The sequence below is a fragment of the Schistocerca piceifrons genome, chromosome X (assembly GCF_021461385.2).
Source record: "Schistocerca piceifrons isolate TAMUIC-IGC-003096 chromosome X, iqSchPice1.1, whole genome shotgun sequence".
NCBI lineage: Eukaryota > Metazoa > Arthropoda > Insecta > Orthoptera > Acrididae > Schistocerca > Schistocerca piceifrons.
The window spans coordinates 422,364,294-422,388,729 of NC_060149.1; the positions used below are offsets into that span (position 1 = coordinate 422,364,294).

The 24,436-nt window shown below is 42.4% G+C and overlaps 1 protein-coding gene across 2 annotated transcripts in view; it reads right to left on the reverse strand.

Moving 5' to 3' along the window:
* LOC124721613 (elongation of very long chain fatty acids protein AAEL008004-like) overlaps positions 1–24,436 on the reverse strand; it is a 653,067-nt gene that overhangs the window by 505,255 nt on the left and 123,376 nt on the right. For both annotated transcript variants that reach the window (XM_047246670.1, XM_047246668.1), the window contains exon 2: positions 20,855–20,902. The gene's annotated coding sequence lies outside the window, so the exon portion shown is untranslated. The remainder of the gene's footprint in view (positions 1–20,854; positions 20,903–24,436) is intronic.

The following is a 24,436-nucleotide window of genomic DNA, read 5'->3' on the forward strand; positions in this document are numbered from 1 at the left end:
TCAGGACGGTTGACAGATGTATAATGTCCTTTGCCACTTTGACGGTGCACGTGTGTTGCACAACCGCTCTACGATTTCTCACTGCAGAAATATCTTCAGCTGATTTCACACCTGTATACCGCTGTAAAACATCGTACAAAAGATGCAACTGAGGTAAATGTAAATTTACATAACAACATAGCCGTATGCATAGACTCCATGAAGGTCGTGAGAAACGTCAGACTTCTGCGTTCAGGTGTAACGCAGCCTGCGATAGTCGCATTGCATCTGAAGCACGTTGAAGGTCCGCGGCTGGTTAAAAATACCGAAGACTGCAAAAAGACATCGCAACAGCTATAACAGAGGCGTTGGCACGGTAGTCAAACCTTGACCGGTATTTGCTGCTACTAATTAATTCCTTACAATACCTTCGACCTGCTTGTACAGCTTAACGCGGAGTGCGATAGCTTGGGAGACAATGAGGTGAGCCAGATCCGGACTCACTCAGCTCGTCGGGTTATAGACCGTTGGTATGGGTCTGCGTGTGGTTTTTAGGCGGTTTCTCACGATCGTTTGGGCAACTGCTGGGCTAGTCCCCAATATCTGTCACAGAAAGTACGACACATAAGCATTTAAAACACGACAACACAATTTAGAAAATTTACGTGATTCGCAGAGAGATGGCACACACGTTTTCCCTATCTTAGAGTAACAGACGACTAGAAGGGCATCCGGTCACAAAATTAAAATAAAATGAACTTGACAAATTACGAAAAATAGGAGACCTGTACGACGGGATAAACTGTCTGAAAGACAAGAGACTTACTTCAAAATATTCACAGTTAGTTCTCACCGGTAACAGCTTTCCCCCTTATACTCCATATTGTAAGGGATTTATTGAAACTTCCTCCCACAAAACTGCCTGTGCTTTACGACTCATAAAATCCGCGATCTCGCAGGCAAAATGTCAGGAGGAGTGCTCCAGCTAAAAGGCAGGACCACAAAAGGCAGGACGGTTAGAATTTAACTTTCCGTTCACACTGAAGTCATAAGAGACAGAACAAACCCCGACTGCCTAAGAATGGGAGAGAGAGAAATCTGTTGTGCTCTTTGGCATCAAACCATAATATCATTTGCTGAAGTGTTCTGGGGAACCCACGGGAAACCTAAATGAGAATCTGAGCTTTACTCTTTCTGAGTACGTGTCCGGTGCCAAACACTGTGGCACATCGTTCGATGCGATTTTATTAAACGTGGCCCTATGAAATGTGTATGCAAAAACTCCTCTTGGAAATACACCAGAGAGTACTAATATATGAACGCTATCCACTCTTCGAAAACCCACGAAATGGATACCAGTTGTCAAGACGTTAAGTGAATTTTATGATTAACTCTTTCAGTTGGTAAGCATGTATGACACGCGGCCTGAACAATCGCAAACTGAAAAAAATTTCAAACACTTCGAGCAGTACACGAACAGACATGTTAACATTAGAACATCACGTAAACGGGTATGGTAGTCACACGGGTTGGTTGTCCCATACTTAATAACTTGGCCGCCAGAAGTCACACTGAACTGGAATTACTTTACGAGTGGCAGCACTATCTGCATCTGTTTCAGTTGTTTTTGTCGAGTGAGTGAGGAGTTGTCCATATTTTTCTGTTACCAGCGCTGGTGAGTAAATTTCAAACATTATTGACATTCGATTAAACTACAGCATTTTTGCTGTACTTATGATCGGATTCCACAGTCATGTATGGTATAATTCAATATATGTGCAGTCTTTTTAAATCTTTATGAAACACACAATGCTGGATACTGGCTAAAGTTTTCAAAATGGCATCCCGGTTGTGCTTGTCACACAACCAAGGAGGATGGCTGTCGTGCGGGGCAACCATCCCCGTGAAAGAATTTTCGTTTCAAATTCTTATACCATCCTATATCTTTCAGTATCACGATGTCTAGAAATTTCGAAAGGAAAACAGATAAAGGTCCCCGCAGATACTATGCTGAAAGTGGCTCGAATGGTGAAATTGGAAAATAAATCCATACGCACTGTTGCCAAGGATTACAGTATAAATTGCCGGACATTGGCTCATTACTTTAAAATGTTTTCTAATGAGGTTATAGGAAGTGATATGACTTGCCCATCACTGCATGTAGGCTACTATCCTAACAGACTTATTCTAACAGTTGCTCTTGAAAAGGAATTGGCAGAATATATCAAAGCTGCGTCCGATATATACTTCAGGTCTCAGGCTAAAAGAAGTACGAAAGTTGTGTTACGTATTAGGTTTTTCTAATGGGCTAGAGGTACCTATAAAATGGACTGAAACTCGAGAAGCTGAGGCGGATTGATTTTCGGGGTTCGTGAAGAAACACAAAGACTGGTCTATTAGGATTCCATGAGCTACCAGCTTAGCCCGAGCTTCTAGCTGCAATAAAACGAACGTTGGCACCTTTTTCGATAACCTGGCTACTCTAATAAAACGATACAACTTTGAACCAAAAGACATTTTGGACATGAACGAGACTGGCATTACAACAGTCCAAAAGCCAAATCGAAGGGAGTCACGAAAAGGTTTCAAGCAAGTGGTGTCGGTCACATCTGAAGAACGAGGTAGCCTAGTTACCTTAGCTGCTGTTGCTGTTTCTGAACTGGGAACTCTATTCCACCGTTCTTCATTGTTTCCCGGGTGCACTTCAAAGAACATTTTATTTGTGATGGGCCACTGGGCTGTCCTGGAGCGAGTAATAATTCTAAATGAATGATGGAAGAACATTTCTGCGAATTTTTGAAACACTTTGTTGCTAACGTAAAATGCCCTAAACTTACTCCGCGTCTTTTTCTCCTCGATAGTCATGATCCCATACATCGGTTAATGTTCTCAATTACTCGAAAGATAACGGCATTGTTTTATTGTAATTTACTCCTCACTGTTCCCATCGATTGCAACCATTAGATTGGACGGTGTACGGACCATTGAAGAAGTACGTGAATATTGCAACTGATTCGTGGATACTAAATTACCCAAGTTCCAAGATGACATTGTATGACATTCCAGAAATAGTGACTCCCGCATATCCTCTTACGTTTACGCCATCAGATATCCAAGGAGGATTCAAGACTTGTGGAATTTGTCTATTCAATAGAGACGTTTTTGGTGACCATGACTTTGCTCCTGGTTTCGTAACAGATCGACCAAATCCTGACAGGCCCACTGCTCTAAGTGCTGACACGATAGGAGAAGGAGACAATCAAATTCAAATATTGGAGAGCTCCAAGAACCAAATTCATGACACAGGAATACTGTTTGAGTCCCAGCCTTCTTGCAGTGGCTTGGAGAACGTTCAGTCTAGCCCTACTATTGCTTCTCCGAAAGATACAGACCTTTCCCTAAAGCTGTAGAAAGAAAACAACAAAGGAACAATAACATCCAAACGAGATGCTGCTGTGAAAGAGAAACTCGAAAGGAAAGTTCCACAGATGTCAAGAAGCATCTTTTCCCAGATTAAATAAAGAAATAAGTAAATAAAACTAAAAAACAGAAACAACAAAAGAAAGCTCAAAGCAGTGACAGTGAAGATGATGAGTGTTTTTGTATTCTATGTCTTGATTCATCTGACAGTAGTACATCAAAGAAAATGTGAGTGCAACGTACAGACTGCGAGAAATGGGCACATGAGAAATGTACGTCAGGAGGTGCGCATTTTGTTTGTCAGTATTGCCAGACTGATTTTTCAGATTAATTTTGCACAGTTCTAACAATTTTTATTTTAGGGCTGTTATCAATGGACAGTTTTCACAGTAGGCTACTGTTATAGGCCTATGATATCAGCTTTTAAGTCATTTCATTCTTGTGTATGTTGAATTGCTGAACATGTTTTGTACAATCATCAGAATTATTTTGTTTGTCTTTATGTTATTAGTGTTAAATAGGATAGTTATATTTTAATCGTGAATGTTACTGCGGCTTGAATTAATTTATATGAATACAGGAATGATTTTGTTTTTTCAAACACCTGTATTTTTCACTCACGTAATATTAACACGTGATTAGAAACCCCGATCACTGAGACAACCATCTCAGTTCCGGGAATGGTAGTCACGAACGCCGCATAACAGAACGCAATGCTAATTTTATCACAATAGTTATGAAGCCATAAATTATTTTTATAAACATTCTTAAAAATATAGACTACATATTAGTTGAATAAAAGTGGGAATATTTGTACTGGTGACCGCGTAAAGAACTGAAATAAAAAATGTGACTTCTATATCCGGTCTCCCTGCTGTGCTTTTTGTTTCAACTTTGTTTCAGGACTTGCGGTACTCCTGTAGAAGTGTTCTGCCTTCGTGGGTAATCGGAAATTGTACGTTGCCACCTCGCTTCTCCGTTACGGACAAATTCCGGCGATTAATATATCTTCTAGTATCCGAATCAGCTGACAAGTTAACGCATGTTAGTGACTTCAGCAATCAAAGCGAATTTTGTTTATGCACTACGTCTTTCGAACGACAATCCACGGATTCGCAAAAACGGTGTGTATGACAGATAATTCGTGAGGGGAGCATTTGAACTATGTCAGTGGCATGTGAGGATGTTGCTGGTATTAGCCAACGAAAAAGAGATACGCTTCCCCTGCTGGCCACGACACACATTATTTGTATACCCATATTACCATGCGTTGTTTTCAGCAATTCCAAAAATTACACATACAACGGATAATGTCAAGGCCAAGTACACTAATCAAAAGCATCCGGACACCCATACATAATGCGGAATTAACCCCGAAATCTCATGAGAGGCAGACTCGCCAGTATAAAATGAGGCCGGGATTGTTGCGTTCTTAGCACAGAAGCAATAGCAGCAGAATGGGTCTGTCAGGGAGCTCAGCAGCTTCGAAGTGGACTAACCGTTGGATATCACAGGAGTAACAAATCTATCACGGAGATTTAAATTTTTCTAAAGCTGTCTAAGTAAACTGTTGGTAATGTGACAGTAAAGTGGAAACGCGAAGGAACAACCACAGACAAACCAAGACCAGCCAGACCTTCTGTCCTGATGGAAAGGGTCTGTCGAGCATTGCGAATGGTGGTTCTAAAATATTATACGCAAACTGCGGAATCAATCACTCGTGAGTTCCGCAGTGCCACTGATAGTCCACCTATCTCAATGACTGTGCATTGGAAATTAAAAAAAAAAAAAATGCGTCGTGCATCTCCTCATAAACCACACATTTCTGTAGTCAACGCAAAGTGACGATTGGGGTGATATAAAGAGCGACACCGCTGAAAAAAATTCAAATGGCTCTGAGCACTATGGGACTTAACATCTGAGGTCATCAGTTCCCTAGACTTAGAACTACTTAAACCTAACTAACCTAAGGAAATCACGCACATCCATGCCCGAGGCAGGATTCGAACCTGCAATTATAGCAGCAGCGCGGTTCTGGACTGAAGTGCCTAGACCCGCTCGGACACAGCGGCCGGCAACACCGCTGAACAACGGATGACTGGAAACGAGCGACTTGCAGTGGTGAATCACGCTATACCCTGTGACAATCCGATGGAAGTGTTTAGGTTTGGCGAATGCCTGGAGAACGTTACTTGCCATCATGTGTGGTACAAACAGTGAAGCGCGAACGAAGTGGTGTTACGATAGAGGGGGAGGAGTTGCCTTTCGTGGTTAGGGTGTGCGGTTAAATGACAAACAATATGAACATATTTTACAACATTGTGTGCTGCGTACAACAGAGGAACAGTTCGGAGGCAATGGTATGTTGTATTAGCATGAGAGTGAAATCTGTCGCCGGCCGCGGTGGTCTAGCGGTTCTAGGCGCTCAGTCCGGAGCCGCGCGACTGCTACGGTCGCAGGTTCGAATCCTGCCTCGGGCATGGATGTGTGTGATGTCCTTAGGTTGGTTAGGTTTAAGTAGTTCTCAGTTCTAGGGGACTGATAACCATAGATGTTAAGTCTCATAGTGCTCAGAGTCATTTGAACCATTTTTTTGAAACCTGTCATTAAGCATCATTCATGAGGCAATGGTTTGTGAACAGTAACTTTCCTGAAATGGACGGGTGTTCCAAGAGTTTCGACCTGAACCAAACGGAATACCTTTGGGATGAGTTACAACGTTGAATTCAATCCAGACCCCAGCGTCCAACATCATTTACTTCTCTGGTGTCGGTTCTCGACGAAGAATGGGCTGCCATTCCTCCACAGACATTTAGATGCTTCACTGAGACAGTCCCTAGGACGGTTCAAGCCGTCTTAGTGGCAGGGTGTGGACACACCCCGTATTTATGTTCACTAATATGTGTCCGTATACTTTTGATCAAATAGTGCAAATCAATTGCTTATAAAATGACTGGAATGACACTACAGTTACGTACTATAATCCAGTGAAATTATTATTCGCAAATACTAGCACTGAACTGCGCTTTTGTTGTAACTTTATGTTAAGAATCACGTAATTCTGGGTGATATTCTGTATAGCTCTACCAATAGTCGTTATTAACGATTTTTTAGGGACGTGCAAAATGTAAAAGTGGATACCTGTCCGTCGGGTCCCAAGACTTTAGTCTTGAGTTCCACCTGAGCATGGTTATGGTAAAGAGGATATTATTTGCTGTTGTACTTACTAGCACGAAGGATGTTATGCTATTTCTTTCTGATAATTTTTTCTAACGCTTTCTTATAGTTACCTTAACATCCCCTTAAATGATCAATTAACGATTTTACATAATATTGCAATTAAGATTGGTCTAAGACCAAAAAAAGATACATCAATAAACAAAGATCCGCTTAAGATTGATCCAGAAGGTCCTGAACACATTAAGAACGTTGAAACATGCCACAAATTGTCATTAAAGCAGTTTTTAAGTACAGCGCGATTATAATTAAAATTAAACTTTCAAAACGCTTTAGAAATAACACCACTGGTCACAATGACGTCAAATTGCAACGGAATATTATCGGAGACGGGGGGAAAAACGTATAGCAGAAGAAAAAAATAGTGTGAAAATTGATCAATAGATGGCGCTCTGTGTGTCAGAATACGTAAATGAAAATTCCTGTCATACGTACGACTCATAGAAGTTGGTATATACACGCCCGTTACAAGGCTTTTCCTCCTTTCACGTCTGCGACGTTCGCCATGACTGTCGCAATGCAGGATCGCGCTCTGCTTGTAAAGCTGCGTTACAAGAATGATGACTGTGCACACGTCGCTCTGCAGACGTTCCGGACACTGAAGGGTTTGAAAAAAGGCGTTGGCCCGATGACTGCCTTGGGTCTGGAGAAAATGATTCTGAAATTCGAAAACACGGTTTCTTTTGGTGTGGTAGAGGGAGGAAACGAATTGATTCGACCTCAGTGGAAGCAGTGGCCATAGCAATGCAGGAGGAGACGAGTGGTGGTGTGCAAACGTGTAGTGCACGGAGAATTGTCCGAACATTGGACATACCCGTGAGCAAGGTGCGTAAAATCCTACGAAACATCCTTCTTTGCTATCTATTCAAAATCACGTATGTGCACGAGTGGCTTCCCCTCGACCTGCCAGCAAGAGACCTTTGCTTTAGAATATCTTGCTTGCATGGAAGTGGACAATGATTGGCCGTGAAAGATTTTGTAGACAGATGAAGCCCACTTCCATCTGACAGGTTATGTCAATACACAGAATTACCGATTATGGGCAATGGAAAATCCACACGCAAATCAACCAGTAACACTTCATCCAGAAAAGGTCACTGTGTGGTGCGTGTTTACGGCATCATTTGTCATAGGGCCATATTTTTTCGAAGAGACAGGTGCTTCCGGTCCTGTTACCTGTACCGTCACTGGTAAGCGCTATGAGTGTCTTTTCCGCAACCACACCATTCCAGCTCTCCAACAGCGTGGATGTGTGAATGGGATCATTTTTATGCAAGAAGGCGCACCTCCGCACATTGCAAATCCAGTTAAGCAGCTGTTGAAGGGCCATTTCGGAAATGCTAGAATTATCGGCCGCCAATTTCCCTACAGCCTGGCCGTCCCGATCACCTGATCTTAAATTCGTGTGACTTCTGGCTGTGGGGATATCCGAAAAATGTTTTGTTCAGTGTTCCGAGTGCAAACTTAGCTGTATTGAAGGCACGCATTGTGCAACACATTCTGAACGTGACCCCGGAAACATTTCGATCAGTTGTGGAAGATGCTGTTTCTCGATTTCAACTTGTTGCAGAAAACGGTGGACAGCATATGAAACATGTTTTGAGCCAGTTACACGGAAATTAATAATCCGATTTGATTTGTATTGATCCTTTTTATGCGGTTTTTGGCCTCAGGACAATTAAAAACCGATTTTCCCATCGGATGTGATATGACCTTGCCGTGGTGGACGGGCATACATAATGTACACCCATGTACACTGAGTAGTACAGTTTGTTTAATGTCAAACGTACAGCTTAGGCATTGTTGTATGATGCATTTGTCGTTTGTAGTCGACCACTATTAAATTATGATGCTTACAGCGTCATCTATTGCAAGTCGTGTTATTTCTACAGCGGCTTGGAAGTTTAATTATAAACACCCAGTATAAATCCTGTGTGGAAGATTTTGTGGACAGATGAAGCCCACTACAGTTACGTCATTTCATAACGTATGGTATATAATCAAGGTCGTGTTTGTGTTTCATGAGCAGTTGTCGTACACATTTTGTCCAGCTCTCCCATGTTATGTTTTAAAACCACTATAACCATCTTTCTTCGCGTCGCTTCGCCTTATTATTGCCATGTAACTGAACCAGGGCGTTGAGTACCGTCAGATTTACGAATATTCCAACCGGAGTTCATTGTTTGTTATATTCAAGAAAATGGACGATATTTCATCACTTCATACTTATTTGCTTCTTTATTTTTAGATTTCCTGATTTAGCCGCGGGTTTCTAAAAGGGTTTCTTACAACATTACTGGCACGAATTCTTAATGCTGGCTTGCAGATCTTCGGCGGCCGTGTACAATGCACGACATTAGGAGTCAAGGGGACGCGATGCTTTCTCCGGTCGAATGCCATCACGCATTTCCGACGCACGTTGCAATAGCATTTTCTCCAAGCGTGCGCGTCCAGAATGAAAGAAAGAACAACATAATCGGTACCGATCATGACACAGATCGTCAGAACCTAGGTTTAAAAAATATTGACGCTAATGCTATCCCAAAGTGAATCATCCAGATTTTATGAACTATCATTTTACAAGTGTTGAAAATTTTGCTACAGACGCTGCGCGTCATATTTATATTTGTAAGGTATCTAATCCTAAAGGCACATTTAATGGCTTAATATCAGTTTCCTTTAGCATCTGTTACTTCCTTTTGTAATTCACTGCGATGCGCAATATCGGTTACTTACTTCTGGTTTACAGCAGTTTGGGTTTTTCAGCTTCTGCTTTATTCTCAGTCCCTTCTGTGATTGCAGCTGTCTTGAGTAGTTTGCTTCCGAAGTTCTCATTTAAACAGCTATTTTGCATTTTGACTTGGCCTCTCAATAATATTGTCTATCCGTTTTTTAAGTTAGCATACATAACACAAAAGCAACAAAGTTCCTGTACTCCACACCGATAAAATGTTTAAGCTCGTCAGAAATGTGCATCATACAATTCCAGACGATCAGATTTTCTGAAACATTTACATCGTAAATATTGTAACCAGTTTTAGATCTGAGGACTGTCTTAAACAGCGGTACGCATGATGATGGTACAACGTCGATAGTAGAGTTTGTCGAAAAATTACGATCTCCCCTGAATCTGGAGTAGAACGTTTGGTGTCGAAATAATAAGTATAGGTCGTTCCTCATATGTTCTTTATTTAACTACAGCAGAATATGAACAAATCTTGCACAAAAAAATTTAAGTTACTAAATTAGTCAGTTATATAAATTAATCTTTCTGATTAGTACTCGCGTCGCAAGGCTGAAAAGGAACACTTCCAGTATTACAACTGCTGACGTGTGCTCTGTCTTAATCCTTAACGCACAGAGAGTGGTATTCAGTACTGACAAGGGAACCACACGGCAAATCCGATTTTTTGGATTTTTTATGTTTATGGTAAGTGAAGTTCAGAACTCAAATATGAAACATCAAAAATGGTTCAATGCAGCTCTCAAAAATTCTCGAGAAAGTCTACTTTGAAGTTTTCCGAACGTCTTTAATATGCTAAGGGAAGTTTCTCCTAACAGGTCGTGTGACTGTGTGGTAGAACGCTCGCCTGCCCTTATGGGTTTTAGGTTCGATTCCCAGTTGCAAATTTTTAAATAGAGGTGCATGTTCTGTCAGCAATTCCGTGAAGCTTAAAATAAATAAAGATGGAATAAAGTCAGTGGCGCTCGAGACTGATAATCGCTGGTTCGATTCCCTTTTCGATCACTATTTTATTCATTTTTTCCGTTCAGTTCGCATACCCACGTCATTTAAATATAAAATTCATCACATATATGCTAAGTAACATACATATAATTGATATTTTTATGAAAAATGCCTGTCTTCTTATTTCTAATTACACATTACACACAAAAATCCAATTTTCATTGCAAATATAAATTATTCATTGCTGATCTTTTTAAAAGATTGTTTAAATTAAAAAGATTACAGATGAAATCTTTTTTCATCCTTATGTATTTTAAGCTTCGCGGAAGACACAACTTTGTTTAAAATTTTGCAAGGCTAGTCATCGAACCTGCCACACGACCTGTCGAGAAGAAATAATCTTCCTTTAGCATATTACAGACGATCGGAAAACTTCAGAGTCGATTTTCTCGAGAATTTTTGAGAGTTGCATCTAATTATTTTGGGGGTATTAATATTTGAGTTTTAAACTTCATGTACCATAAAAATAAAAAAATTAAAAAATCCGATTACAGTGTGGTCCCATTCTGAGACACGTAATAAAGTAGAAGCTACCACTGGCACGGTTCCAAGCTAACACAGAACATGACCAATACTTCAACTCCAACACTCCGTGTTTGTGTGTTGATTTCAAAGATACCATTTTCACAATATTTTACTACGAATGTTTTCAGTCCAGTGTTACTTTACGTAAACCAACAAAAATGGCTGCCTGAGATATTATGGATGACCTTGCTAGTAAACTAGGATGTTTGTGGTCGCGAATCTGTTTTCACAGCGAAATAATTAATTAATAATACTGAAACCACGTTTTTCGCATTTATTCTCTCTGTAAAATCTTAGTAGGGCTAGAATAGTATTTTTATTGTTTGACCATAGGATTAACTCATATACAACTCTTCATAATATTTCTTGTCCGTGCAGAATAACTATCGTAACGTGTAAATAACGCTTTTACTTAACAGTATATAATGAAATTTTTGCACGTTGTTGAAGTAGTTAGTTAACTATTATAGTACAAAGAACAGCTGTGGTTGTATTGCCAATTATGATATTGGAGATGGAAAAGATATTTGTGAAATTATGTACAGGAGGCGTTCTTTAATTTTTACAAAGATACAGATGAAATTATGTACTGGAAGGTGTTTGTTTAATTTTTACATTCAAAACAATGCCCCTAGCCCAGCTAAGAGTGCGTATTGAGCAGTTTTCCATCCAAAAGTAAAAAGACTCGGGGCCATCATCTCTCTACAGTCCTGAATGGAATTTAATCCTGTTATTCCTTGTGTAAATTCGTCCTGCGTGGTTTGTTCAGGGGTGTCACGCGCAGTGATGGGCACCTGTTAAGGATGTCTGCCGATGTGACTGTCTGCTTAAGCAGCTGCTGATGTACTCTCAAAAACATTGCGGGTACAATTCCCGCGTAAGGATAATTCAACATGGCACTGTATTGCTTCCCATATTGATATACTGCAACCGTTTGTGCTGAGGTGTATTCGCAAACAATTCCGACACCGTAGCTCGGCGTGTATAGTAATGCAGACACAGCAGCAGCAAGCTGACTGCAGGCACGTTCCGTTGGCCTAATTGCAGACGATTCTGTCACCTGACAAACGGAACTAGCCCCGAGTATAATACGGTATCAACAGCTGCGCGATTTAGCAACTGATTCTTCCGAGAACGAGATAATTTCGTACAAGCATATTTAATTCTGTTGTCATGGTTTTATCACAATCTGGTCTGGAAAAACTCCGGAATTAATAACACAAACAAATATATTCGCTTATTACAGGCAAAAAACGACAAGCGAAGACGGTGTTAGCTAAACCACTGTCAACCAAAATACCGTAAGAAATAAAGATTTGTATTACTACCACAAAAGCGAAAATTTAATTCCCTACCACATTTACATCCAAACAAATTTTACATTTTTGGCTCAGACTGGAAAGGGTTGAGCTTTAAGAGCAAGCAAGAGTAAATTACTTAGATTTTTAGTTCTTAGAAGACTGAAACCCCGACGTCGCTCTCAGTGGTCTGGTGATTAGATTCGCTGCCTGGGGAACGTACGTGTCCGATTCCAGGTAACCTGATATTTCTCTCTCTCTCTCTCTCTCTCTCTCTCTCTCTCTCTCTCTCTCTCTCTCTCTCTCTGTGTGTGTGTGTGTGTGTGTGTGTGTGTGTGTGTGTGTGTGTGTCTGTGTGTGTGTGTGTGTGTGTGTGTGGGAGGGGTGGAGGAAAGGGGGGCGGGGAGGTCTGGAACGGAATCAGTTCTGTCTCAGGGGGCCAAACGTGACTCTACATGAGGGCTGGCATCGGCAAGTCGATTTATTTTCCGCAGTTCGTCTGTTCGAATTAAGAAGAATTTAGATGATATATGAACATGTTTCACAAACTCTATTTGACATTACCAATTCCTCTATTTAATCTTAGCCTGCAATCATATTCGCTTTAATAAAATACGTGATTCAGGTTCAAATGGTTCAAATGGCTCTGACCACTATGGGACTTAACATATGTGGTCATCAGTCCCCTAGAACTTAGAACTACTTAAACCTAACTAACCTAAGGACATCACACACATCCATGCCCGAGGCAGGACTCGAACCTGCGACCGTAGCAGTCGCGCGGTTCCGGACTGAGCGCCTAGAACCGCGAGACCACCGCGGCCGGCGTGATTCAGGTCCTCCACGAAATATCAAGTGCTGATAGTACTGAGTCTCAGAGTGGAAATGGGACAATAAACGTATTTAAACGCTGGACGCCGAATTTCAATCAGTGTAGGTATTATAGATGACGTGGAAACTTGCCAGTGAATATGGTAAGGGGAATAGCAGTCGGGTACGAAAGTTGAATTTGACAAGAAACGTATTTAAACACTGGACGCCGAATTTCGATCGGTGTAGGTATTATAGATGACGTGGAAACTTGCCAGTGAATATGGTAAAGGGAACAGCAGTCGGGTACGAAAGTTGAATTTGGCATTGAAACTTCACACAGCAGTAGCTTGGTTGAAACAAATAGTTTTCATTGATAACAGGCATAATTTTAGATACTTCACTGAACAAAATATTAGAGCATCAATGCAGCTTCTACGCTCTGAATGTTGTCAAAATGATTGTTAATAACAGCATGATTGAATGTGTTTTGAGACTCTGCATCCTCCAAAACGAAGAAAACCAGTCTGTTTTGCAGAAGGCCGAGCTTAAGAACTTAAGTTTAATTTGCAAACACGGAGAAGAAGAGTTAGGAATTTCGAACATCAGCAATATGAGTATCTGAACGCCATGGCAATTATTTCCCTCGAAGCTCTACAATAGATTAAAAGACACAGCACTTCAATAGCACAAAATTAACCTGAATATTTTCTTCGTTTTAATTTTCATTAATTTTTCTAGTATGGGGTTCTCTTTACTCAAGTTCTGACAAATTTACATCATTTAACTTTGCTGCCAGAATCCCTTCTTGTCGCCGCAATGGTCAGTTATCAGAGGAAGGGAAGTCGTGTGCGCCACCCTTCTGTGAACTGTGTAAATTTCGTTCTGCGTGCTATCGTATCTTAACTCACTGCATACCGCGTTTTCTGGGGCGGAAATTGGGGACCGGCTCAAAGTTTTCTTAAAAGAGGGTAGGAAACCGCTTAAAACCCAAACTCACGCTAACCGGTTCACCAGCCACGGTCGTTAACCCGCCGCGGAGATTCGACTCGAGTCTGACTCACCTTCCTGCATCTACATACATACTCCACAAGCTGCACCAAGACTGGTCATTTGCTTTCCTGTTCCGCTCGAAAACAGAGAGAAGGAAAAACGAATGTCTGTATCCAGAATGAAATTTTCACTCTGCAGCGGAGTGTGTGCTGATATGAAACTTCCTAGCAGATTAAAATTGTGTGCCGGACCGAGACTCGAACTCGGGACATTTGCCTTTCGCGGCCAAGTGCTCTGCCATCTGAGCTTCCCAAGCACGACTCACGCCCTGTCCTCACAGCTTTATTTCTGCCAGTACCTCGCCTCCTACCTTCAAACTTTACAGAAGCTCTCCTGCGAACATTGCAGAACTAGCACTCCTGAAAGAAAGGATATTACGGACACATGGCTTGGCCACAGCCTCGGGGATGCTTGCCAGCCCTCATGTGAGTCTCGTTTGGCCTCCTGACACCGAACTGATTCCGTTCCAGACCTCCCCGACCCCCTCCCCCTCTTTCCTCCACGCCACGCGCTAAACTTCTCTTGCGATTTTCTCGGAATTGCCAGAGTAGTGTATCTTACTACTGGCGCATTATGTTGTTTTAATGGCCTACTAAAGGTGTACAAAGTTTGAAGTAATTCTGTTATCACAAAGTCGTGGCCTCCTCTTTGTCAGCTGCAAAACTTTCAGAGTATGAGTTGACATGGACTCTGTGAACCAAGGCACAAAGTAGGCCTACCCCTTCACGTCTAACCGCACGATGATAACTATCAACCTAAAGCCATAGATCATCGTGAGTTGGCTTGCTAAAAACGGCATGTTTTTCTACACATCAAGAAAGGGAAGGCAATTATCCTTTTCCATCTCCGGATGCAAATATTCGGGTCGGTTGAACTGAGATATTCTAAAAGTCTGTTTAAATACTACACTCACTTCCAGAGGCCAAACAACAAAAGTATCTTGTACAAGCCTAAAATAGCAGGCAGGTATCAATGCCGCCGACACCATGGCACGTTGATCCATCTGAGCGTGAAGGGGTGCTTTGTACCTTGGTTCATACGGCCCACGTCATCTCAGACGCTGGAAGTTTAACAGCGGAGTTAGACCACCTCGAAGTCACCTTTCGGCAGATTGGTTATAGTGAAAGACAAATAGGACGTGCGTTGCGGTGTCGACCAACCTTGGGTCGATAAGATACGGTACTACAGCGCCTAGTTTGTTAAGAAGAGCGATGCAGTGTTCCTTCGGACATGCTCCACATCCGAAGGAACAGGCAATGCGGCGACTACAGCCTTTATGAAATCCATGAGACGTATTCGCAGTTACGAATACGAACAACGATCAGCTGTACAAGGAAACGACGACAATGAAAATATCTGCCAGACTGCGACTCGAACGCGGGTTTTCCGCATTACGCGAGCGGTTGCCGTAAGTGATTCGGCTACCCGTGCGCGACTCAAGGCCAGACCCAAACTTAAATATGTCGTCGTTCCTGCGTCACATACTGTACTCAAACACACATTATGTAATTCCCGTACAGAGGAGGACATTTTAATTGAAAGTCGCTGCCTGGTATCGGCGGATAAAGAAGACACTGCATCGGCTGTGTTGTTAAGTTTGGATCTGGACGTATTTCGTGCACAGATAACCAAAGCGGTTAAGGCGACAGCTCGCGATAAGCGGGAAACCGGGTTTCGAGTCCCGGTCCGGCACAAATTTTCATTGTCGTCATTCGATTCTACAGCTGATGGTTGTCCATATTCACAACTGCGAATACATCTAATGTACCCCATAACGTCTATAGTCACCGGAGTGCCCGTTCCTTTGGACATAACCAAAGGAACGTTGCATCGTAATTCAGAATAACACATGCACTGCAATATCGTGAAGATAGTGCAGCTTCCTTATCCACTGGTAGGTAATATTCATATTCGGTGATTGCGCTAGTTTTTTTATGGTGTATGTGGTTATTTTGTAATACACTATGCTCTCTCGCTGCATTCGTGCTTTGAAAATGACGAGGTGTGCATCTGTCGAAAATCAGCTGTGGTCTAAACTTCTCCCGTCTGCCTTCCCTTAATCTGTATAAACAGTGACTCTCTTTCTCTCTCTCTCTCTCTCTCTCTCTCTAAAAAAAAAAAAAGGTTAATATGCGACTAGAACGTTAATAGATAGTTGCCTTGCCTAAGACCTGATAGGCAGCAGGCCGGTGTGGCCGAGCGGTTCTAGGGGCTTCAGTCGGGAACCGCGCTGCTGCTACGGTCCCAGGTTCGAATCCTGCCTCGGGCATGGATGTGTGTGTTGTCCTTAGGTTAGTTAGGTTTAAGTAGTTGTAAGTCTAGTGGACAGATGACCTCAGAAGTTAAGTTCCATAGTGCTTAGAGCCATTTGAACCATTTGAACCTGATAGGCATGATGGTTATGTAAATATCATAGCTCGAGCTCTGCAGTATTTGTGTTGTAATAATGTCGTTAATTGTCAAACTTTATTTTCTGTTGACCAATCTATGCCACTTTATTAGTATTTTTATGAATGTTATCCATGGAGGTATAGTATTTGTCAACATGTTGTGTGTCATTAGTTTCCAAAAACAATTAGTGGACAACATAAAACGCCAACAACAAACCACCATTTACAATTAACTTCCTGAGATGAGGATTATTTTTGTAGACTTTTGCCACTGCGCAGAGTGTCGTGTAGTTTCAACTTTCCGTGACATGCTAGTAAAATTTGGAAATTTGGTGTATGTTTCTATGAGACCAAACTTCTAAGATCATCGGTCCCTAGGCTTACACAGTACTTAATCTAACTTAAACTAACTTAGGCTAAGGACAACACACCCACTCATGCCCGAGGGAGGATTCGAACCTCGTACAGGGGTAGCGGCGCGAACCGTGGCAAGGCGCCTTGACCGCACGGCTACCCCGAGCGGCGACATGCTAGTACCCAGTTCAAAACAGTAAAGTTCGTTTGGCGAGCTTTCGGGTGCAGTTGGACTATCAATATGCCTTGAAACAATATTTCTGCTGGTAACTGCCTTGATTTCTAGGTGGACTGGAGATTGTCGCTTAAAGCCTCTTTTGATTGTTTCTTCTTTCGCACGACACGTTTCGGCAGGACGCTGCCATCACCAGATAGATTACATTTACATGTACATAGCATTAATCTGAAGTGTGATAACGATTATATACGGGGTGTGCCACTGAGGTTACGTACTGAAATTTGACCATTTTTGTTGGCAATTTATTATCGCTGGCCTCAGAAAATTCCATACTACATGGTTAAGTTGAAATAGGTAGATATTTTTTAGCTAAAACGTTTATTCAAGGTATTATGAGGAACTGCCGGAACGTTTGTGTTCTGCGATTCTGTCGACGGGCTTTCATTTGATGTGCAGCAAATTCGTACGGAATGCATATGCCCAGCTACATAAATTTTCGAAGTTTTTGTAAGCACCATGCAACTATGTTGCCAAGGGACAGGCTTGTCGAAGCCTACTAGACTCGTAGCACGTTAACGCCTTTAGAGTGCAAACGCCCATTCCTAGATATGAATCTTATAAACCTCGTTATCTATAGAGCTAAACTTAAACTTTGTAGTGAATTGAACGAATTGAATGCAACGTTCTGATACATTAAAACTGTACACTGGATCAGGAGTATAGCAGGGCAAGTCGGATACCGACAGACTGACGATTTGAGTCTGGCCGTCACAAATGTTCTCGTGGCTAAATTGGCAGGGCACTGAAATTACCACTCCGAGATATACTCGTAGTTGCAGTTTTTGTCGATGGATTGCTGCTACGTGCATGAGAAGAGTCAGAATTTTTTGGCCTACCACAGAAACAGCGTTCGAATTAATGAAACTTTGCTTTTTCTGCGGAACAGTTCTGATTGTACAGCTTTTTAAATTAGTCGTGTTGCGCTGTCGTTCAGCTGGTTAAAATTAAGTAGGTTGGGGTCAGTTTTTATTTTTTCAGTGGAAATTCATCCCACGTTTCTGAAGGTTCATAAGAACTACACTGCTGCATTTATAACAGTTAATAAATGAGCTACTGAATTCAAACGTGACCGCACTGCTCTTTTCTATGATCTACGCGAAGAACGTCCCAGTTACAAATCACAGAAAAATCTACAAAATAAATTTACGGTATTCGAAGGTCGGAGATTGAAGGTATCTGAAAGACAACTAGAACAAGGATTTAGATGTATTTTGCACGAATAAATAACTATTGGAAAGTTTCGTGCAAGCCGGGTACCACATTTCAAGAATGATCACAAAAAGTAAAAACTAGAATATCTATGTCAGCAACGTCTGGACTGTTTTGAAAAGAATTAAACAGATTTTGTGGATGAGGTATACGTCCTCCACTTCCTACAACAAACGAAACAGCAGTGTGTGGAAGCTGGTAGACTTTTACCAAAATAGGGAAGTTCGATTTTATCTGTGGGGACGCTATGGCCTCTGTTTTGTGGGATTTAAAAAGGAAACTTTCTTTCTAAATACCCTGCAAATGGTCAAATAACAACTGGCAAATACTAAGCAAGTCTTCTGGACAAATCAGATGGAAAACTGTGAAAACTGGTCTCGGCGAAACAAACGAAACGTTTCTTCTTGTGTTTGCTTTCGATGTAGCTTCAACAAATGCGGCACCCATCTTGCATAAAGCTTTCCGGTAATTAATTAGTCGTATAAAATGCAACGCACTCTTCCCTCTGATGTGCTCAAGACGTTAGATATTTCATACGTCTTTAACCTTTAATTGTTAACTTGGGGGCCGACTGATCCCCAGTACATTTAGTTTAACTAAATTTATGTGAACAAAGTTGGCAACACAGCCTGCTGTCTCTCAATTCTCTCTCACATCTGTTTATTTCCCGTCATAAGTTTGTCATTCTTGTGTTGCTCATTGTTGGTAGCGTTCGACACTTATTTAGTGGCTGGGCAGTTCCTATACCCCCACGTCAACACTTCCGTTACAAGATAGTGCCGAGCAAATAGGTGTAAATTCGGATAGTAACGCTTTCCTGTCAGTTTGAAGTTTTTTAATTTGGAATTCTCATTAACTGATTTTATTTTGTAACTGATGATGGAAGAAGACGATTCCAATTACTTCACTAAGGAGGTTTCGGATGAAGATGCCTGTGTAGATAGATTGTCTTATGATTCTGTATGACACTACTGTATCGAGTCTGAGTATAATACCACTCGTGAGCAGTATGGCGATTCCGATGGTGCAGATTCAGACCTGTCCAATTTCTTTCATAGGAAGGCAAGAGTACAAAATAGAGGTAGCTTCCTGCCAATTAGAGAGTCAAAGCTAGAATATCATAATTCATCTTCCTGGACTAAAGGGATCGGCAAAGACTTGTAAATCTATGCACCCGGAAGATACATCAACAGATCGTATTTCCGTTGTAAACAAGAAACCAAACATAATTATATTCACATTTCACAACGACAAAAAATGGAGTGGGGGATTGATGTAGCGGACAAGTTGTGTACCACATATTCAGTTGCAAGGAAGTGCAATAGACGATATTCTTTCGCATAATTGATCTAGCTGCAATTTTTAGAAGCAATAACCCTGAAAAGAAAATGACAAGGAAGGTTTCTTTTTCGGGAAACTGGATTCGGCTTGGTGCCAAACCAGCTAAAGAAGAGGGCAGTTATGGGTCACTTATCCAGAGAAATTCGCCAAAGAGCAACAAAAATGAGTGGATCAACATCTACTGACAATAACAAACCAGCACAAAAAGATGTGTCAGCTGTCAAAAGGAGGTGCACCATTTGCCCTAAAAATAAGGTTGTAAAAACTCGATTTGCTTGCCATCAGTGTGGAAAACGTATGTGCATGAAACAATTGCTTGCTGTATGTGATCAGTGTCTGAAAGGTAATTGTAAAGAGTCATCAGAAGAAAACTGTTGAATGAGTTAATGTCCAGTTTATATCGTGTAAACGTAACTGTAGCTATTACCTGCTTTCTAATGTAATAAAATGTATTATTTCTTCAAATAAGCATTAATTGCTTCAGTTTCATAATTTATGTGATTATTCTACACTATCTTTTTAAATAACCTAGTTATTAATATTCGACGTATGTAGCAACATTAAAACATCATGAGGATCCACTGGACCCCACGCTACCACTTGTGAAAATAATGCCACGTTAACAAAGGAAAGTTGATCACTAATCTTCGAATAGCGCGCTGTAACTTTCTAGATGTTATCATCTGTCATCATTTTTGGGACTTCACGGTTATCTATGCGAGTTAAGTGTAGTACCGCCACGTTGGAATTCGGCTAGGCATTTATTAACCGTTACAAGTGCAGGAGTGATGCCTACTTTTTACAAATTATCCACTTCATTGACTACGCAGCAGGACTGGTTTACTTAACTTCATTTAGTACTCGACTTCAAACAGGAGCGGAAGAGCGGCGTGACACGACGTTACATCGCATGACGATGACGAGTGCGAAACTGGAGGGGACATTACTCGGCTGAAAACGCGAGAACGTCAGCGTAAACAACGAGACAGGAAGTCGCAGCGAGAATGTAAGACCGCTCAAAACGGATCGTCCCAGTTCCTTCTGCAGGATGGACGGCCGCTTCGTCGTAGGTCAGCGTCCCAGTGAGGGGAAAAAAGGCGGAAAACACCGTTAGCCTTGGTGTGACGTCGACAGCCGGTCTTTTCGGGGCCATGTATTCTAACTGTGTCACGTCGCTCCTGCTTGCATTACGGAAAAGTCCCTTACGTAAGACGCACGCCAGCTAACGCCGTGCGATATATGCGTGTCTCACCTTGTATAGTCCGAATGTTGACACCAGGAATCACCTCACTGCAAAACCCTGCACAAAGAAAAAAAAAAAAAAACATTATCAGCACTGAGATAAAGAAAAATTGCAATGCAATAAGAGCAAATTATGCGTGGAAAAATGGTTGTAAGCTAGCTTTCGACACCGCCACTTGTGAAGTATCCTCATTGCCAACGACTTACACATTTATGCAGACGTTTAGTACTGATATTATCTCTGCTTAAGACCTTAGAATCAAAATACACTAGTGGCCATTAAAATTGCTACACCAAGAAGAAATGCAGATCATAAACGGGTATTCATTGGGCAAATATATTATACTAGAACTAACACGTGATTACATTTTGACGCAATTTGGGTGCATAGATCCTGAGAAATCAGTACCCAGAACAACCATCTCTGGCCGTAATAACGGCCTTGATACGCCTAGGCATTGAGTCAAACAGAGCTTGGATGCCGTCTACAGGTACAGCTGCCCATGCAGCTTCAACACGATTCCACACTTCATCAAGAGTAGTGACTGGCGTATTGTGACGAGCCAGTTCCTCGGTCACCATTGACCAGACGTTTCCATTTGGTGAGAGATATGGAGAATGTGCTGGCCAGGGCAGCAGTCGAACATTTTCTGTATCCAGAAAGGCCCGTACAGGACCTGCAACATGCGGTCATCCATTATCCTGCTGAAATGTAGGGTTTCGCAGGGATCGAATGAAGGGTAGAGCCACAGGTCGTAACACATCTGAAATGTAACTTCCACTGTTCAAAGTGCCGTCAATGCGAACACGAGGTGACCGAGACGTGTAACCAATGGCACCCCATAGCATCACGCCGAGTGATACGCCAGTGTGGCGATGAAGAATACGTGCTTCCAATGTGAGTTCACCGCGATGTCGCCAAACAAGGATGCGCCCATCATGATGCTGTAAACAGGACCTGGATTTATCCGAAAAAATGACGTTTTGTCATTCATGCAGCCAGGTTCGTCGTTGAGTACACAATCGCAGGCGCTCCTGTCTGTGATGCAGCGTCAAGGGTAACCGCAGCCATGGTCTCTTAGCTGATAGTCCATGCTGCTGCAAACGTCGTCGAACTGTTCGGGCAGATGGTTGTTGTCTTGCAAACGTTCCCATTTGTTGACTCAGGGATCGAGACGTGGCTGCACGACCTGTTACAGCCATGCAGATAAAATGCCTGTCATCTCGACTACTAGTGATACGAGGCCGTTGGGATCCAGCACGACGTTCCGTATTACCCTCCTGAACCCACCGATTCCATATTCTGCTACCAGTCACTGGATCTCGACCAACGCGAGCAGAAACGTCGCGATACGATAAACCGCAATCGCGGTAAGCTACAATCCGACCTTTATCAAAGTCGGAAACGTGATGGTACGCATTTCTCCTCCTTACACGAGGCATCACAACAACGTTTCACCAGGCAACGCCGGTCAACTGGTGTTTGTGTATAAGAAATCAGTTGGAAACTTTCCTCATGGTAGCACGCTGTAGGTGTCGCCACCGGCGCCAACCTTGTGTGAATGCTCTGAAAAGCTAATCATTTGCATATCACAGCATCTTCTTCCTGTCGGTTAAATTTCGCGTCCGTAGCACGTCATCTTCATGGTGTAGCAATTTTAATGGCCAGTAGTGTACAAATACTTTGTTTCCAAATCAAGTCACTGACACAGTGTAACTTTGCTTTCATGCTACTATAGTGTGTGCTGCATGCTAATTTACATCTTCTTGAACTAGTCTTAACTACACGTGTGTGCAAGACTTAAGAACGAAAGTAACTTTCGCAATTATGTTGCACTGCCAAGTAACTTAGCCCGACGAAATTCGGACTATATATAAAAAGAAATGTTACTGCATAGTGCAAAAGGTGACTGTAGAGAATACGCAGAGAGACCAATAGAAATGACACTTTTATTCGAGGACAAAAATTATATTGAAGTACCGAGATTTATGAAGGTCGCCTGGATATAACTAAAGCCGGGACATGGTTCTTAATAGGATGCGAGATAACCACGAACAGCAGTGCTTGCTCTGCAACGAGCTCCCATGCTGGTCACAGGGTTGATGAGGAGTTCTTGTGGCAGAGCGTTCCATTCCTCCACCAGCGCGACTGACAGTCGCTGCATCGTCATTGGTGTTTGTGGACACACTGCAGTATCCTCCCCAACGCACACCACACGTGATCGGTGGGATTTAAGTAGGAGGAACGGCCAGGCCAGTCCATTCGCGAAAAGCCTTCTCGTTCCAAGAGCTCCTCCACATGAGCTATTCGACGCTGTTACTCTTTGTCAGCCATACAAATGAAATCAGGGGTGATTGGATCCCTGGAACGACGCACATGGGAAAGGAGTACAGTGCCACAGCAATGTTGTCTGGTGAGTGTACCGTGTTCAGAGGTCTGGAGGTCAGTACACCCACGCAACATGATACCACCCCACACCATAACACCTGGCCCACCAAAACGATCATGTTCGACGTTTTTCCCGGGGGCATTACGTGTTTACACCTCTCGCCATGTGAGAGTATGTCCAGAATCACCAAAGACTGAATATGGTCTGCCGGCCGGAGTGGCCGTGCGGTTCTAGGCGCTACAGTCTGGAACCGCGAGACCGCTAAGGTCGCAGGTTCGAATCCTGCCTCAGGCATGGATGTGTCTGATGTCCTTAGGTTAGTTAGGTTTAAGTAGTTCTAAGTTCTAGGGGACTGATGACCTCAGAAGTTGAGTCCCATAATGCTCAGAGCCATTTGAACCAATATGGTCTCATCCGAGTGGAACACGCAACCCCACTCCTCATTAGTCCAGTCCCTATGCTCTTGGCTCCATCGTGAAGGCCGCCGCCGATGTGAGGATGGCAAAGAGTCCACCACAATGTAGTTGCTATGCCACTGTGGAGCGTGAGATTCCGTGTCTTGCAGTCCTGGTAAGTGTGATTGAAATTGTATCCGTTGTTTGAGGTGGGTTACGTCTGGTAACTGACCGTGGTCGACCATCTGCCCTTCTTCGGGCAGTAGCGGTTGTGGTTCGGAACGCTCCCCACGTACGTTAAACAATTCTGTGAGCAGTACCAACCTACTGGACTACACTCGTTGCATTTCGTCCTTATTTCAGTTTCCCGATGATTATTACCCGTGTGAAGTCGTCCAAATGTTGCCTCCGGGCTATGTTGTAAAGAAGAACGCCTCCACAGTGCACCGTAACTGCGCCCTGATTGACACACACTGTCTTATCCGGTTCCTTCAACTGCGCCGTGTTGCGGGGGCAGCCCCATTTGCCGCTATTGACACATTGACCTCACGCCATGTGACGTCCAATTTTCTGTGAACGACTGGGGAACTTCTGGCAACATGCTTCCGTACTTTCATTTATTTCCACCAAATAGTTCAGATGTTATGGTACTTTATCTATCTCGTCCTTAAGTTTTGCAGAGCAGCGTATTTTACACTCAATCATAAGAGCTACAAATAATGCAAGGGGCTTCAAACAATGACGTGTAACTGGGACAAAGGTCAGTGTATACATAAATAACCTGGAACGGAACTCCTTCTCACATAA